The sequence below is a fragment of the Anser anser genome, assembly GCF_964211835.1.
Source record: "Anser anser genome assembly, chromosome: Z".
NCBI lineage: Eukaryota > Metazoa > Chordata > Aves > Anseriformes > Anatidae > Anser > Anser anser.
In genome coordinates, this window is record NC_139723.1 from 72,653,589 (window position 1) to 72,669,471 (window position 15,883).

Sequence of the window (15,883 nt, forward strand, 5' to 3'; positions counted from 1 at the left end):
AGGTACCCTTCTGCAACTGAAGTCTTGGCCTAATGACACTCGGTATTTTGAGAAAGCTTATGATACTGGTAGATACCTACCCACACACCTGTCCAATACGCACTTACTCGCCTCACAGAAGAAATTAAGCTGCAAAAAGGTTAACTGTACTAACCAACCTCCAAGCGTTTGCACTATTCCTTTGTGTGACTAACACCCTCAGAGGCACAGAGCATGTGGAAGATGCTTACTGTATCCTTTCTCTTCTGCTGTGAGCTAAGTTGTCCCTCGCAAGTTACCATCACAGGAGGTACCCGACCCGTTTATAATTAACAAAACAAACAAACTGGTATCAACTCACACTCTTAGGTGAAGTTCTGTTTTTTTGTAATGGTTCATAGGAATGGAAGCCACCTGAATGCTAAAATTATGTTGTGTGTGACATTATGTTAAATTATGTTAAGATGTGTGACAATATTCTGGATTAAACAGAAAATCTTGATTTTTTAATTAGAAACATACACTGAAATACAAAAATAACAAAGTTATGATATCACCTAGACACACCAGGCATTATTGGGTCACATTCCCATTTGTTGCTGCATCTGCCCATCCCTGCTTAACTAAAATTTGTTTTTGATGGCAATGCCCTGCTAGTAGAGCTCTAAAATCCCCTGTCTGTGGATACATGACCCTTTGTGTCACCCGATGGCTGCAAGCAGGATCTTGGGCCACCGTGCAGTTTCCTGCAGTAGCTGCTAGGAGAATAGAGCCCAACATCCCCCTTTGAGCAGCACATGGGACCTAACCACTACAAGGCTGCCTCTGACCCTGGCTCTGCAGCAAGATTACTGGCACCTGGTATGTGGGGCTGTCAAAAAGCATCCCCGTGCCTAACAAAAAACAACATGGCTGTGGTCTGCTGCCAGAACGAGCTGACAACCCTCCTGGTGACAAGGCAGCCCACCACCACAGATGCCCAACCCTTCCTGCTATCAGAGAGTCGAGGGAGAAGTTGCATCAGCTCATTGACCTGGACGAAAAAGGTCGTGGTTGTTGTTCTCCTCCTACATGGTTATATGAGTTTGTTGATTCAAAATGCAAATTGATTCACCTGACATTTGCACAATGGTTTGTGCTGACATTGGCAAAGCGTGGGAACCAGGATCCTATGTGGGAGAGGGCGCAGCCACCTCTCCCAGGGGGAGAAGAGTCTCAGCTTGGCTTGACCCAGGTGGTAAATGCTCCCAAGCAGCAGAGCAGCTCAGGCACTCTGGGCAGCAGCATACATTGCTGCCTACATAACAGAGTAATGTCACCCCTTGAACAAATTAATCCCACACAGAATACGTGTGTTTAATTTTCGTCCTCTGTCTTTGGGTGTATTCCATTTCTGAAACTATCCTAAGCAGACTACGCGTTGGAACAAACTCAGCAAAGCTGCATCTCTCTTAACTGTGGCAGCTCTGAAGAGTGAGATTTGGATTCAGAAACTGCAGCTCTTTTGAGAAATAATAGGCTTCTTATACTCCCGCAAATCATCAGGGCAGTCAAGTTGCCAACTGACAGTCAAGAGAATAAAATCTCATGAAGCAAAGGCAACCACAGCTGGGAAATTGTCAGTTTTTCACTGATGGAGTTTCTATTTACCAACGGCTTCAGGAGAGTTACTGTAGCTCGCTGAATGTGTATCAAGAGTCAGAACTGTACATCTGTTTCTGCATACATGTACACTTAGGAATTTGTGTGTACATAATGTGGAATGTGAAGGTCACATTTTCCTGTACTATATAAAACAAAAATTCACAAGCTTCAGTATATAAAATACCCACAGGGAAAAATCACACACTTAAATGCTCTGAATATCCAAATATGCTTGATAACCAATTTCCAATAATGAAATTTATCAATCTCAATCCTTCAGAGGAAAGTGATTACTGATAATAAGAGACAAAGCACTAAGAAGTTAATATATCCACACATTTATTTCTCCCTATAGTTCTCAGCCTCACAGAACTCACAGAGTATTTTTTTTTTTTAGCCTACAGTTATGGAAGCATTTCAGCTGTGTGTTTAAAAAAAGTCAAATATGTTTTCCTGTCTACAAAACACCCAAGAACATGCCAGAAAGTAATTAAGAATGACAGGCATATAATGACATGTGAGCTGAAAGTATTCAGCTTTTAGTCCGGAAAATAAAACACTTAACAACGGATATGGAATGCTTTTGCTCTAGCTCCTTTATGCATAGCTGACATGACTAATTTAAAAAATAAGAGAACCTGTGCCAATCTACTTTTCAGGAAGAATTCAAGTGATGGAGAAATTCAAACAGGAGAAGAAAGAAGATCATAACAACCTTATCAGGAGCTCATATTAATTTTGCAGAGGAATAACCAGCATCTCTAAGAGCCTGTAGGTAATTCTCCACAAAAAGACTGGTTTGCCCTTGGAGCGTACCAGATTCCCGTCTTTCCCAAAAGGATAATTTCAGCCTTTCTGAGACCGGTGAAGAAGTGATTGTTTCATGCAGATAGTTCATCATCTGTCAGAGAGTGCAGTGAGAAATTATCTACCTCAGCAGGTATCTACTGGCATCGTTTGGTTATTTTTTTTTCTGAATTTATAAAAATCACTGTTTGATAAAAACTTGACATCATAATCTGAATTTTCAGAGAGTAAGGCAGGATTTTGAGCAAATGCCTAAGAGTTCTAGTACAGCATGGAACAAGCAGATTTGTTAGTGAGCAAAAGGACAAGCTTATTGTCACCTTTGACTAGAAACTCTCCCTTAAATCCTACCAGAAGCAGGGTTCCTCAAGCTCGGCTTGCTGATGAACAGTGCAGGAAAGTTTTACGATGGAAAAAAGAATTCTTTCTATCATGCAACTTGGCAGCAATGGCTTATCCAATACATATCTGTCCCAAATAATACTGGCAGTGTGTTCCAATTACTTAGCAAAGTAGCTGTGAAGGATATTATTGTCCTGTGCCTCACAAGGCAGGCTTGCTGCCAACTGGGTCATACAATAATCAACAAACCAGACTTCAGACAGGATGCTAGATCCCTCCTAGCTGCACCTACCATTGAAACAATTAAATACATTTACACCGTATAGCGCTGGATTGTCACTTCTTTATTAACAAACTGCTTAAGGGGGTCTGATCAGCAGCAAGATAACTTTAATGGCCTGACTTCATACTCTGCCACCCATCTTTAACTCATGTAAATCTTTCAGCTCACCCAACTGCCAGATAATGGCTTGAACAAAAGGAATAGCCTGCTTTTAAATTCCCTGGAATCTTGGGTTGGGTACATTATCCTTAAAACACAAGAAGAACCTGGCTTATTACTAATCCAACCCTGCATAGAGAGCACAATACATACAAAACAACGCTGAAACACTCAAGTATTCCCCTCTTCCAAAGAAACAAAGAACAAAATCAAAATCCAACAGAATTCCTGTAGCGGTGCTGCCACGGTTTGGAAACCAGTGCCACGAGCGCAGCACTCTAAGCGTTCTCTGAACGTTCATGTCTGGCTGAGGTCTTTCTGAGCTTGCTGCAGAGCCTGCTATGCAGGCACAGCCAGGAATATGGCTGTGTTCCTAGCCACAAGAAGCAGATTGCTTCCAGGAGCTACTGCTTGGGAAATACAGACCGAATCTTTCACTCCAGTCCTACAGCCTATTCTGCAACTCCTTTCTCAAAGCCACATTAAATCTCCCAACTAAAGATGCTGTAGGAATTCCCACAGCTATCAGGACAGATGAGAAACACTTTACTCGTAAGCATCTTTACTACCTGCTTGCTTGTCATTCAAACTGTCGGGTAGCCTGCAAACTATTAATAAACTCCTAGTTTATACATAAACAACTGTATTGGTATCGACTTTGAGTAATTTTAGAAAACAAATTCCCCCAGTGGTGGCTGCTGTTCCCTCTCAATCAGCTTCAGCACCTGGCAACAAGCAATTTCACTGAGTAATCTTGGCAAAACTTATTTTGAATTTCCTTCACAACTTCTCAATGCCAGACTGTACTAAGAACTGAAGATGAAAGAACATTGTTGTGGGTCTTCCTGGTCCCAAGATAATTATTTCCAATGGTTCACATGGCATTTCTTTACTTTTTCAATATTTTCTTAAATTTAGTGCAATTAAGTGACTTTTCTACCTAGTAAATTGCTGGTAGCAAGGGTTAGAAAAGCAGACAACCTTTGATGTCAACAGATAGACCTATGAGACAAACAATGGCACGAAATACTAATGCCATATAAAACATAACCTAAGTTTGTAATGCTATCTGCAGAGAGTTCCCTACCAGTAAGGTCCTGCTTTGCTCTTCAGAAAGGAATTAGCAGGACAGTTTTGAAACCATCATCCCTCACCCACCAGAAGCACACAGTCTTAAGAAAACGTGGAGAGAACCTGAGTATTCTGTTTGTTTTTACTGTTGGGACTGACAAAACAACATAGTAAGTGACACTAGTCCTTTTCTGTACTAGCTGAAGCACTCTGTGAAGAAAAAAAACAAAGGAATGAATAGTTAAGAGCAGTAGGGGTCAAAAGTCAAGGCCCAAGGCCAAAGCTGCCAAAAAGCAGCTATTTATAATGTAGAACCTCCAAAAACATTTGTGCTGTTCACTCAGCAGTACACACACTCCGTCTGTGAGCTACAGTACAAGAACTTTCTACTGTACACATCTCCTTCCCTTAATCTATCCCACAAAGCTTATACAAATTAAAGAATCAATGCTAACCTAGAAGCACAGTTACAATTCAATGTACTTTTGGTTCTTCTTTTTATTGTTGCTTTTCAGATGTCTGAATTTTTCTCTTTTTAAGTTATTAACTATTTGTGTTGTTATAGCGCCTACAAGTGATTGCCTGCCAGCTGTGCTACAGACTGCACAAACCAAACAAAATGCAGATTAACACCCATCTTTCCTCAGAAGATGCCTTACTTCCATCCAGTAACTGCTGTAATGAATCCTGGTTGCTTGCTCAGGCTTCCTGCTATTCTCCATTAGCTGGTTTCCAAATCCACCAGTGCCACACCTCCACCACCTTCTGCAGCTCTGCTCTCTTAAGGTCCCCTAACGTGTGGCCTTTATCATGCGCTGCTGCTTCTCTGCGGGCATCACAGGAAAGCATGTGCTGAATTCATATACAATTCCACAAACTCCAAGGCACACTTCAATTTCTGCTCAGCAAGCCAGCGAGCGAGCAGCAGGGAAGGAACACAAGGCAGCTATGCTTGCAGACTGCTGAATGGGCAATTGAAGCCACGGCTGCCTTTTCCTTCGGCTGTGCACAGCTCAGCACTTTCCCAGAACTGGCTTCCCTATGCATTGTCTGGACGTGCTCCACAAGCCACAGTTTGCGAACAACTGCACTGCTTCTGTCTGGGAATTTTAATAACACTTTTTAAAAGCACCTATTTGTATTGTTACAGGAGTAATCAAAGCATGGAACATTCAGAAAATACCGATCAACTATAGTGTTAAGTAACATCACAAACACAGCATTCTGACACTGCCCTCCAGAGCCACCCTTCCAAAACACAATGATGTGGCAAGAGCTAGAGATCGTTCACTCATCCTCTAAAAGAGCCTGCTGTCAGTCCTTCCACATTTTTTCTAAGCCATGCATTGACTTCATGTTCAGTAAGCAATGGATCACCATTCTGATATTTGCCTGTATCAATTATTCAATATGACTGCTTAAAAACATTCAGACGATGATAAGAAAACCAGCTATGGAAGCCTCTGCAAGTAATCTGCCTTCTTACTCACAGTCAATATTGACAGTGACACTGCAAAGTTTGAATGCAATACTTCCTCCCCTCTCTGTCTGGCCAACTCATATAGTTTTTCCACAGAATATTCAGTAGGTCTAATGACTTTCATCATGGTAGACTACACTAGGGTGAAACTGGCACAGGTTTCCCAGAGAAGCTGTGGATGCCCCGTTCATGGAAGTGCACAAGGCCAGGCTGGATGGGGCTTTGGGCAACCTGGTCTGGTGGGAGGTGTCCCTGCCTATGGCAGGGGGATTGCAACTAGGTGGTCTTTAAGGTCTCTTCCAACCTAAGGCATTCCATGATTGTATGAAACTGGCTGCAGCCACCCATTGGCTTGAAGGCTGCACCCAGAGAGTGGAGGTCAATGGCTCTACGTCCAGGTGGAGACTAGTGACGAGTGGTGTCCCTCAGGGATCTGTCCTGGGACTGGTGCTGTTTAATATCTTTATCAGTGACACAGACAGTGGGATCGAGTGCATCCTCAGCAAGTTTGAAGATGACACCAAGATGAGTGGTGGTTGATACACAAGAATGAAGGGATGCCATCCACAGGGACCTGGACAAGCTTGGGAAGTGGGCCCATGTGAACCTGATGAGGTTCAACAAGTCCAAGTGCAAGGTGCTGCCCCTGGGTCGGGGCAATCCCAGACATGAGCACAGGCTGGCAGAAGAACCCACTGAGAGCAGCCCTGCAGAGAAGGACCTGGGGGCTCTGGTGGACAAAAAGCTCGACATGAGCCAGCAGTGTGTGCCTGCAGCCCAGAAGGCCAACTGCGTCCTGGGCTGCACCAACAGAGGGGTGGGCAGCAGGTGGAGGGAGGGGATGGTGCCCCTCTGCTCTGCCCTTGTGAGGCCCCACCTGCAGTGCTAAGTCCTGGTCTGGGGCCCCCAGCATGAGAAGGGTGTGGGGCTGTTAGAGTGGGTCCAGAGGAGGGCCACAAGGATGATCAGAGAGCTGGAGCACCTCTCCTGTGAGGACAGGCTGAGAGAGCTGGGGGTGTTCAGCCCGGAGAAGAGAAGGCTCTGGGGAGTCCCCACTGCAGCTTTCCAGTACCTAAAGGGGGATTACAGGAAAGCTAGAGAGGGACTTTTTGTCAGGCAGTGTAGTGAGAGGATAAAGGATAATGGCTTTAAACTGAAAGAAGGGAGATTTAGATTAGATATTAGGAAGAAATTCTTCACTCAGAGGGTGTTGAGGCCCTGGCACAGGTTGCCCAGAGAAGCTGTGGCTGCCCCATCCCTGGCAGTGCTCAAGGCCAGGCTGGATGGGGCTTTGGGCAACCTGGTCTGGTGGGAGGTGTCCCTGCCCATGGCAGGGGGGTTGGAATTAGATGGTCTTTAACGTCCCTTCCAACCCAAACCTTTCTATGATTCTATACAGGCTTTCCAACCTATGGTGCCTATGAAAATTGTCAATATAAAGCATGTTTAAATACGCTGTGATATATTTATAAAAGAGTTCATGCCCCTACTAGAAAGTGATTAACAGTTAAAAATTAAATAAAACTTTACTTGACGTAGCATATTCAGCTCTCAGTCTCAGGTTTTGGTCTGTGGCTCCAGAGGCCCAGGAGCCTGGCCACTCCTAAACGGAGCAAGCAAAAAGCAACAGGAACAGGCAGCTGGTCGACCAAGAAGCCGCAGCCAAGGTTGCATGAGTGGGAACGCACATACATCTCAGACTAATTTTCAAGGCACTTGGTCCCTTCATGTGTTTGAGACCTGATTGCTGGGAGGGATGAGGATTTTTTTTGCCAGTAAGAGTACAGTTCTGCTTCATACGGACAGGATTACAACATCATAGCCTCTTGTCAGATCTGGCGCCTGGGCAAGAACCTTTTAAAATCAGTTTTAAAAAATCCGTAAAGTAATAACTAACTGGTAAGAGAAACCTGCGCCAGCCTTAAGAACAAACGGTGGCAGTCATTCATATTTATTGTCATTTTCAGTTTCTTCATGCTTCAGTATCAGGAAATGAAATGAAAGCTGCAATATGAACAAACTGTGTGTACCAACTGCTCACATATAAAATGAGTTGGTGAAAGACATCAGTTGTTTGATGCAAAAATACCATTGTTCCATTCCCTGTGTCTGGTTACAAGATGCTGCATTGACAGACTGCTGCACAACACTGCAACCAATATGCTTTCCATTTGGAAAGCACAGCAGTGCAAGCCTCTGGCAAAACAAACATTTCTAGTCTTACCACAGATCTACCAGGAAAATGGCATAGTCTTTCCAGTAAGAAAAAATAAGAATCAGTATGAAAATATACTTTCGGGTGTAACTCAAGTTACATTCAAGTTTTCGATTTATCTTGAGGTGTTTTTTTGTTTTTGTCCTTTTTTTTTTTTTTTAATGTTTCAAGCCATCTCAAACACCCTTAAACAAATCATTACAGTTAGTCTTAAACATGCCTTTCTAATTATTGGTCCTATACTGTCTAGCCTTCATCTTAAGGTACTACAACAGGAGTTCAAAGTATATAACTTCAGTACTTCCAGTACCATCCAACAATACCCCAGGCTTTCACGTCCTGTTTTTCCTACTTACTCATATTCCCCTTTATTTCAGAAATTATCCACAATCTATATTCAGCACCTGGCTTTTGATCCTTCATACCATATAACTGACTTTCCTTCTCTGCATGATTTAGCAAACTGAAACACCGTTAGGACATGCTCATCCATTGTGGAAAACTTCTTCCCTCTTCAGCTCTGAGATCTCCTACTGTTAACTGGGCACACAGCTACCTTAGGCCTGAAATAACATTCAAGCAATAGAACAAAATTCTTCGAAAACTGAATTACATCTGAAATTCATACCTTAGCACACAAAATAGTACAACCGCTTCTGTATGAAGGTTTTCGTTCTGTTGTTCAACATTAAAGTAAGCAATTAATGCACAGCATGAAAGTCACGAGGAGAGACTTTCTTCCTAAATCATGCTTTATTTCTTTCTGATAGATGTACTTTTTATTTTTACTGGATCCATAAAGAACTCCCTTGGGTTCTTACAGAGAAAGTCCTCAATGTACAGTAGTAGAAGAGAGGAAAAGGGTCCTGCAATGATTTTCACAATCTTTTTTGTTACTCTAATAAAACATTAGCTTCTTTATAATTGGAAAAAAAATAGAACAGGCTAAAACAAATGCACAGGCACAACAGTAAACAGCATTGCTTTTTCCATCCTGGCATTATATGCATTCACCTATGTCACAAGCTGCATCAAAGACACAAGTGTACAATGTATGGCTTATTTCCCTTGCATGTCCACACATGTCAGATGTGATCTACAGATACACACAAAAAGCCTGAAAAAAAATCAATGGTGTATAAAGATTCCTCACACAAATGCTGCAGTCCCTGTTGCTCCGATGCAAGTTAGGCAGGTTGCTCACACCACTTGGACTCAAACGGGTAAATGCCACCTTCCTTAATGCCACCAGCTGCTGCGCCTGTGGTCAGCCAAAGCCTTAAGAGCAATCGGGCAGTATCCTCTGTAGTTAACACACTTGTGCACGCCTCATGGTGGAGAAATTACACGTCACTGAAAAAAGGGCACCTGAATCCTGCACAATCAAAGAAACCCATTCTCTTAAAGCTACCTATTATGTCAAGTAAGCTAGCTATTTAAGCAAAATACTTAACTAAAAACCAGCAGCAAGGAGGTGCAGGCTGCTTCTAGGGAAGCAAGTGCTTTTTCTGAAATGGCTTCTGAACTGATAATGGCCACCCGCGCTGAACGCACCTTGGTGCTGGAAGATACCGGAGCTCATCACATGCGCCCACAAAAATAGCCCTCCTCTCCGGGAGGCTGTGGGGACATTTCTCTCTGTCCCAGGCTACGGTTCCCGTCCGCAGTACAAGCTGTCCTGCACCCGCAGAGCTGGCCTGCTTACAGAGAGCCGGCAGTGACCGTATCACGTAACAGGCGCCTGCTGAGCAGTGCCACCACCACCCAGCGCGATTGAGCCCTGAGACTCACGGCCGCTCTCCAGAGGCTGGACACAAGCGCAGGACGCCGCCTCTCACAATCCTTCTCTGTCATCCTGCTGCAGTAGCATTGCAGCCGCGGGCACGAAGAGTTCGCCTATGCGTCCTGGACCGGCAGATTAGCACCGTCTGGAACAAGCGCAAGAAAAGCCTGAGAAGTTTTGGCTGCCTGCGGTTTGGTTACAGGTGTTGATGAGCCAAGAACTTCTGCACAGGAATTTGGGAATAAAAGGCAGGATTTCCCAAAGCACGCTGCAAATCGTTCCTGATAGTGGCTCCACTCACTGAGGCGAGCATGGAGCTACAATGTGCCCTACGAACACTGAAAATCAGCCAGGAAGGCTGAAACCCCACCGAAAGCACTGCTGACAAGGCTTGATCTGTGTGTGCTTGGGAGGTGCAGATGGGTGTGCAGAGCCTCGGAGCCCTGACCATGATGCGCTCTGTGCTGTTTACTTAACATTTGACTTAGCCCTTAGAGCTGCTCTGTGCTCGAGTTCACACTGTCGCAGTCAGTTCAAAAGCTGTAGTTTTCTTGATTTTTTTTTCGTAAGTTCAAGTTCCATAGCATTCCCCAGACGTACCTTTTGCTCTTACAGAGATATTGATATCTTCTTTCTATGACTACTCTCAGTAATCACATGCAAAGATACGCCAGCTCATCACTTCTAATTGCTCTCCTCCTCTCAATTGTTATGCCAGACCTTCCATACTACAGGCAGAACAGATGAAGCTTGGCCCCACATAACATCACACTCAGGCACCTTCAACTTGTCCAAAGCGAGGGACAAGAATCATCACAATAACCACGAAGGAATCTCACATTCTTACACTCCTTCATTCCCTTTTTGCAGCGTTACGTGAAGTGACAAGCAATCTCTTAACAGTCAAAACACCAAACAGTTTGAGCTCTTCTGGATGAACACAGTATACTAGACATCACTCAAAATAATTACAAGTGACAAAGTAGGTTCATAGCACTGTTCGTGAGCAAACACAATTTAATATGCATTCAGTACCAAATTTAAACAATATTTGCAGTCATGCAGTAAAGGAAAGCCCACTGCACCAATTCCTTCTCAAGGTAATACTGACAAACTCCTATACGTGAATGAAAAAGGCAGGCAAACAAGAAAACAACCATGAAATATAGCAGAAATCTGGCTGCTACCTGAACATTTGAGAGCAGCTAGGAATTCCTATTAGGCACACAGTTTGTGAAGTGAAGCAAAAATTGAGAAGCACACTTATATAAGTGAGACAGCTAAAACAAAACGCGTTGGTTCTTTCCCTGTCTTTCTCGCAGCCTACAAACTCTACAGTCAGACCATCTCCATCCACTCCCCACACTCCAATAGACAAAAAAGGAGTTGTTCAGATGTATCGGTAAGGTTGTAGAGATGAGCTATGCACAGAATAAAGCACAAAACTGTTGCACCCTGTACAGCCACCTAGGCATCTGTTCACAGAAGTGACCAATGCACATACAGTTTCTATTTGCGGGTTACCAACAATGCATCCTGAAGATGTACGGACATATGGTGCCAGCCCACACTGATTTAAACAAGAACACTATTTCACAGATGCAGTGGATTTTCAAGACTGGAAACAGCTATTCAATGTTTCTACCTGCGAAAAAACAGGTAGAAGTACTTCTGTCCTCCCCAAATTGTAGGCTTGTCACCCCTGAACGGCTGCTGCCACCATAAAAGCTGCGATACTGAGCGCGTGCATCCGGCTGCACAGGGCTGCAAAGCGACAATAAGCTGGGTACAAGCAAATTGACCCTTAGTGCTGTGCTTGAACAACTCCTCACAACAGGTCAGAATGTTTTTTCTCCTACTGAAGGGCCCTGTTTTACCAATCTTATTTTCTCCTGAAGGAGCAAAACTTCAGGCTCAATTTAAGCACTTGAATGATGCAACACGATGGCGAGCAGACCGAGCTGTTATTAATAACCCAGCTCTTTCCAACTAACCCACAGAGTTATGTGTTAGCTGCTGACAAACCTGTATTGCACAAAATTACCCTGTGGAGCATCTGAAATATTACTTTATGCTTGGACTGACTACTTATAAACTGAGTTTGAGGACTGCAATGGACTTTTAGTATTTAAACAGCTTTTCGAGTTCTAAATGTCAATTATCTCCCTGTTATTATCCAATGTTTAAATGGTATCCAAAAGGAATTGATTATTCATATTTATATATCATCTTTGTTCTGGGATTACAAGCATAAGCTTATTAAGTGATCACAGACAGAAATCTTTCTCCTTAATGAGTGTAAAGCTGGTGAAGCATCTTCACTTCATACACTCTAAGTTTGACTTCCCACACTGTGTACTCTACACAGTGATCAGTGCTTGATCCACAGGCTTAACTGGTCCAGCACTATCATACCCTAACACTGTGCATCTCTCTGAACGACTACAGAGGAGGTGAGACAGGAAAGCATAACTCCCTCCCCACCAGAGGAATGAGCACTGCGCTTATTCTCTCAGTGCACAGAAGTTGAGATTTTCTCCTAAATTTATCAGAGCTCCACCTCTTTCCATCTGCACTCCCCACACAGCATTTGTTGTCTCCACCACATCTCCACAGCTCTCCATACAGCCCCGTTCCCTCTCCTTCGCCCTTATCACCACGTTCACACACTGCGGTTCCCTTCCTCAAAACACCACCACTGCTTCTGCCCCGCAGCAGGACAGACACTGTGCTGTGGAGCACGCTGCTGTAAGCAACATTACCTTGTTCAGGTAAAACACTAAGTCCACTCCTACTGCAAAACACCCTGCTACTGCAGAGTGTTTCTGAAGTCTGTGTTAGCTTATTAACAAAAACCCAAAGTTTCTGGTGATGACTTCCTTTTCAAACGAATACCTGCTTTCTAAATAGATATTCAATAAAATATCGTGCTTAGATGTATTTTGATTTCATACTCTGCAGCATATATGATATGGAAAACATCTGCCTCTGTCTGGAAACAGCCTTTATAATTTACTAGTAAAATGTGCGTCTCCTACACTGAGAACTAGCTCTGGTAAGACGACGCTTGCTACACCTCTCATGAATTAAAATGATGTGTAAAACAAGCAACCACCTCACATCAAGAACTTAACTTGGGATTTGTATACAGTAAAGAAAGATTTCCCTTGCGATTACAATTGGAGCACAAAGTGTTCCTTCAAGCCCTGACATAAATCTGTTCCTGCCAAGCTGGTATCTCGTTGCGTCAGCCTTTTGCCTTCACCACTATTGTGGTGCCTGCTCTCTGCCTGCTTTCCTCCTTTTTTCTCTGCCCTCTTCCTGCAATTACCAACCCAACTCCGCTGAGCCAAAGATTCATCCTTCCATCAGATCAATAGGTGATGAAAAAATCAGCAACATCCTTTCAGTTAAAAGGAACCTGACCCTTTAACAAAACCGTTGTTCAGGGACTCCTGTGTGGACTTGTTACCGCGCTGCTGTTATCCTTGCCTTGCCTTTCCCCAACAACTTTATCCCCTCTTTTTGTTACTAATATTTTAATTTATTTGCAAAGCTTTGGATTTGTTTTGACACCTATCTTAAGATGGAAATTGCTTCACCTGGCTTGAGTGCAGGTGCTACCATGTTTGATAAACTATTTTTTTAATTATTTTAGTTTATATAGCCTTTACTTTATTATCTTGCTTAGTGACAAGTATTCCCAGCCTCTATTTTGTTCGTGAAAGTCTAGTATTTCAAATAAGATACAAAATATTACATTTATTCAGCCCGATGCTCCCTTTAGTAGTGCAAAGTAAATACTCACTTTGATTAAAAAAAAAAAAAACAAAAACCAACACACAACAATTTCTGAAGCAAAAGGCAACTTCTTTTTAAAGAAGTAAGGCCTATCTTTAATGTATATACAAGAACAGAAACACATGTACAGTCAAGGGAAATAAAGCCCTGTAAGTGATACGGGCTAAAGGGACTGATCCAGATCATGGAACACAGAGATATCAACCCAGAAATAAGTGAATTTCCAGCAAAGATTTATTTTACCCTTCTCTGCTGGGATCAGGCGCGGGAGGCAAACCGCAGTGCCACACACCCGTTCGGCCAGCAAGGACGGGCAGAGCCGAGCTCCCTGCGCCCAGCCAGGGCACCCAGTGCTCCGCAGACACCCGGGCACTCGCTGGGTGCTGTGCTGCCGTCCTGCAGGGCGCTACAGGCAGCAGCACCCCTGCAAAGGTGGCCGCAGGGCCCCGGGTTTATGCGACTGCACGGTGCTGCTCTGTGCAGCGTGAGCATACCGGCACCGGGAGACAGCGAGACGGCTCGCAGGAACGGAAACAAAGCTGGACCATACGGCGAGAATTTGGCTCCAGAATATCCAACCGTGAGGTATCTGGGACTTCTGTGTACGTTAGAGCAAGTTTCAGCAGTTGTCTTCGTGAATTTAATAAAAGTACCACTACCACTTACTGGCAATTTTCAAAACGACTCCTCGGAGAAGCCATGCAAACCACCTCGTTTGTAAATCCCTTATAATTATTAAAACACGCTAACGTCCTGAATTAACACAGCGAGCAGCAACTCCAGTGCTGCCAGACTGAGATGCGGTGGAGATGAAGGACACTGCATTCCTACTTAAACATTTCAAGCTGCCCGAGAAACTTTTCAGCAATACTCATTTTTATTGCTCGGAACCACAAGACATCTCACTTGCAGCCCTCTGTAATCTCGGCATTGCAAATAGCAGCTCTCAAATACATAAGGAATAAAACTTACCAGACCTCTTTACACTGATCCCTTCCCGACTGCACTTCCAGCACTGGCGCGAGCAGCCCAGCCTGTGCCACCACCGGGAGCCCTCTGCATTTAAGCACCTATTTATCCGGGGAGCGATTTCAGTTTTTCCTACCCAAACGCTCGCTTAAAGGTTCACAGGATTTATAGCACGGGATGCGATTCGGGCGGCAGTTTTTTGAGCTGCTTCACCTTTGCTCCTGCTGTACCCGACAACATCGGCTACTCTCCCCCAACACCTTCTGCGCCGCGTGTTTACGCCTGTTTTTATCAACACCCCCCCTCTCCCGGGTTTTCTCCCCGAGGACCACACACACCGAGATGCATAACCGAGCGGAAAAAGTTGGGCTTTGGTCGCTGCCGGTCTTTTTGGGGGGAGGAAAAAAGGCGCTGCCCGCCGCTCCGTCCCCGCGGCGGGGGAGCCCCCCGGGGCAGCCCCCTGCCCGCTCGCCGCCCGGCCGCTACTCACCGGCCGCTCACAAACTTCCCCCGACTCGCCCCTCCGCCGCCGCCGCCGCCGCCCGCCCCGCCTCGGGCGCCATCGGCCCCACCGGGGCACGGCGGCGCCGGCGGGCACGGCGCTGCCTCGGCCGGGCCGGTGCCGACTCGCGGGGAGGGAGCGGAGCCGCTCGCAGCCGCGCCGAGCGCCGCCGCCCTCGTCCTTCCCCCCCCCGGAGGGCGGGCGGGCAAAGCGGAGCCGCCCCTCACCGCCGCCGGGCCGGGACTCACTTTGCTGCCCCCCCTCCGCCTGCCCTCAGCGGCTTCTTCCTCTTCCTCCTCCTCCTCCTCCTCCTCCTCCTCGTCTTCCCCCTGCCATGGCCGCGGCAGCCCGCCGGCCGTCAGCCGCGGGGGGGACGAGGCGAGGGAGCGGGGCCGGCGGCGGGCGAGGGGGGCATGGCCACGGGGAGGGGCCGGCGGCGGGGCCGCGGCAGCGGCGATGGCCGCCGGGGCGGTGAGGGGAGGCGAGGCGAGGCGAGGAGCGGGGCCGTGCGGCTCCGTCTAGGGGAGGAGGCGGCACACTGCAGCGCGTCCTGACGGAGGGCACGGCGGGAGGGTGGGAGGGGAGCCCGGACCGCTGGCACCACCGCCACCACCACTGCTGCCGCCGGTGCCACCACAGCCACCGCAGCCACCTCAGGGTGCCCCGCGACCTGAACCCGGCCGCCTCCCGGGTTTGGGCTGGGGAAGGCGGCAAACCCCTCAGGCACCCCTCAGTGCTCCCTGAGGGGTGCCTCAGTGCCTTCCTCCACCCATCGTGGCACAGGACGGGAGCTGTAGGGACATCGTAGCTCGCCCTTGTTCCCTGCTGTGGTGCGATGGGCACAAACG

The 15,883-nt window shown here is 46.0% G+C and overlaps 1 protein-coding gene across 1 annotated transcript in view; it reads right to left on the reverse strand.

The window, feature by feature from the left end:
* The window catches only part of GHR (growth hormone receptor), a 138,554-nt gene extending 123,343 nt beyond the window's left edge, over positions 1 to 15,211 (reverse strand). The window contains exons 1-2 of the mRNA XM_083818414.1: positions 15,024 to 15,211; positions 9,535 to 9,908 (exon numbers count right to left, since the gene is read on the reverse strand). The gene's annotated coding sequence lies outside the window, so the exon portion shown is untranslated. The remainder of the gene's footprint in view (positions 1 to 9,534; positions 9,909 to 15,023) is intronic.
* Between the last annotated feature and the right edge of the window lie 672 nt (positions 15,212 to 15,883).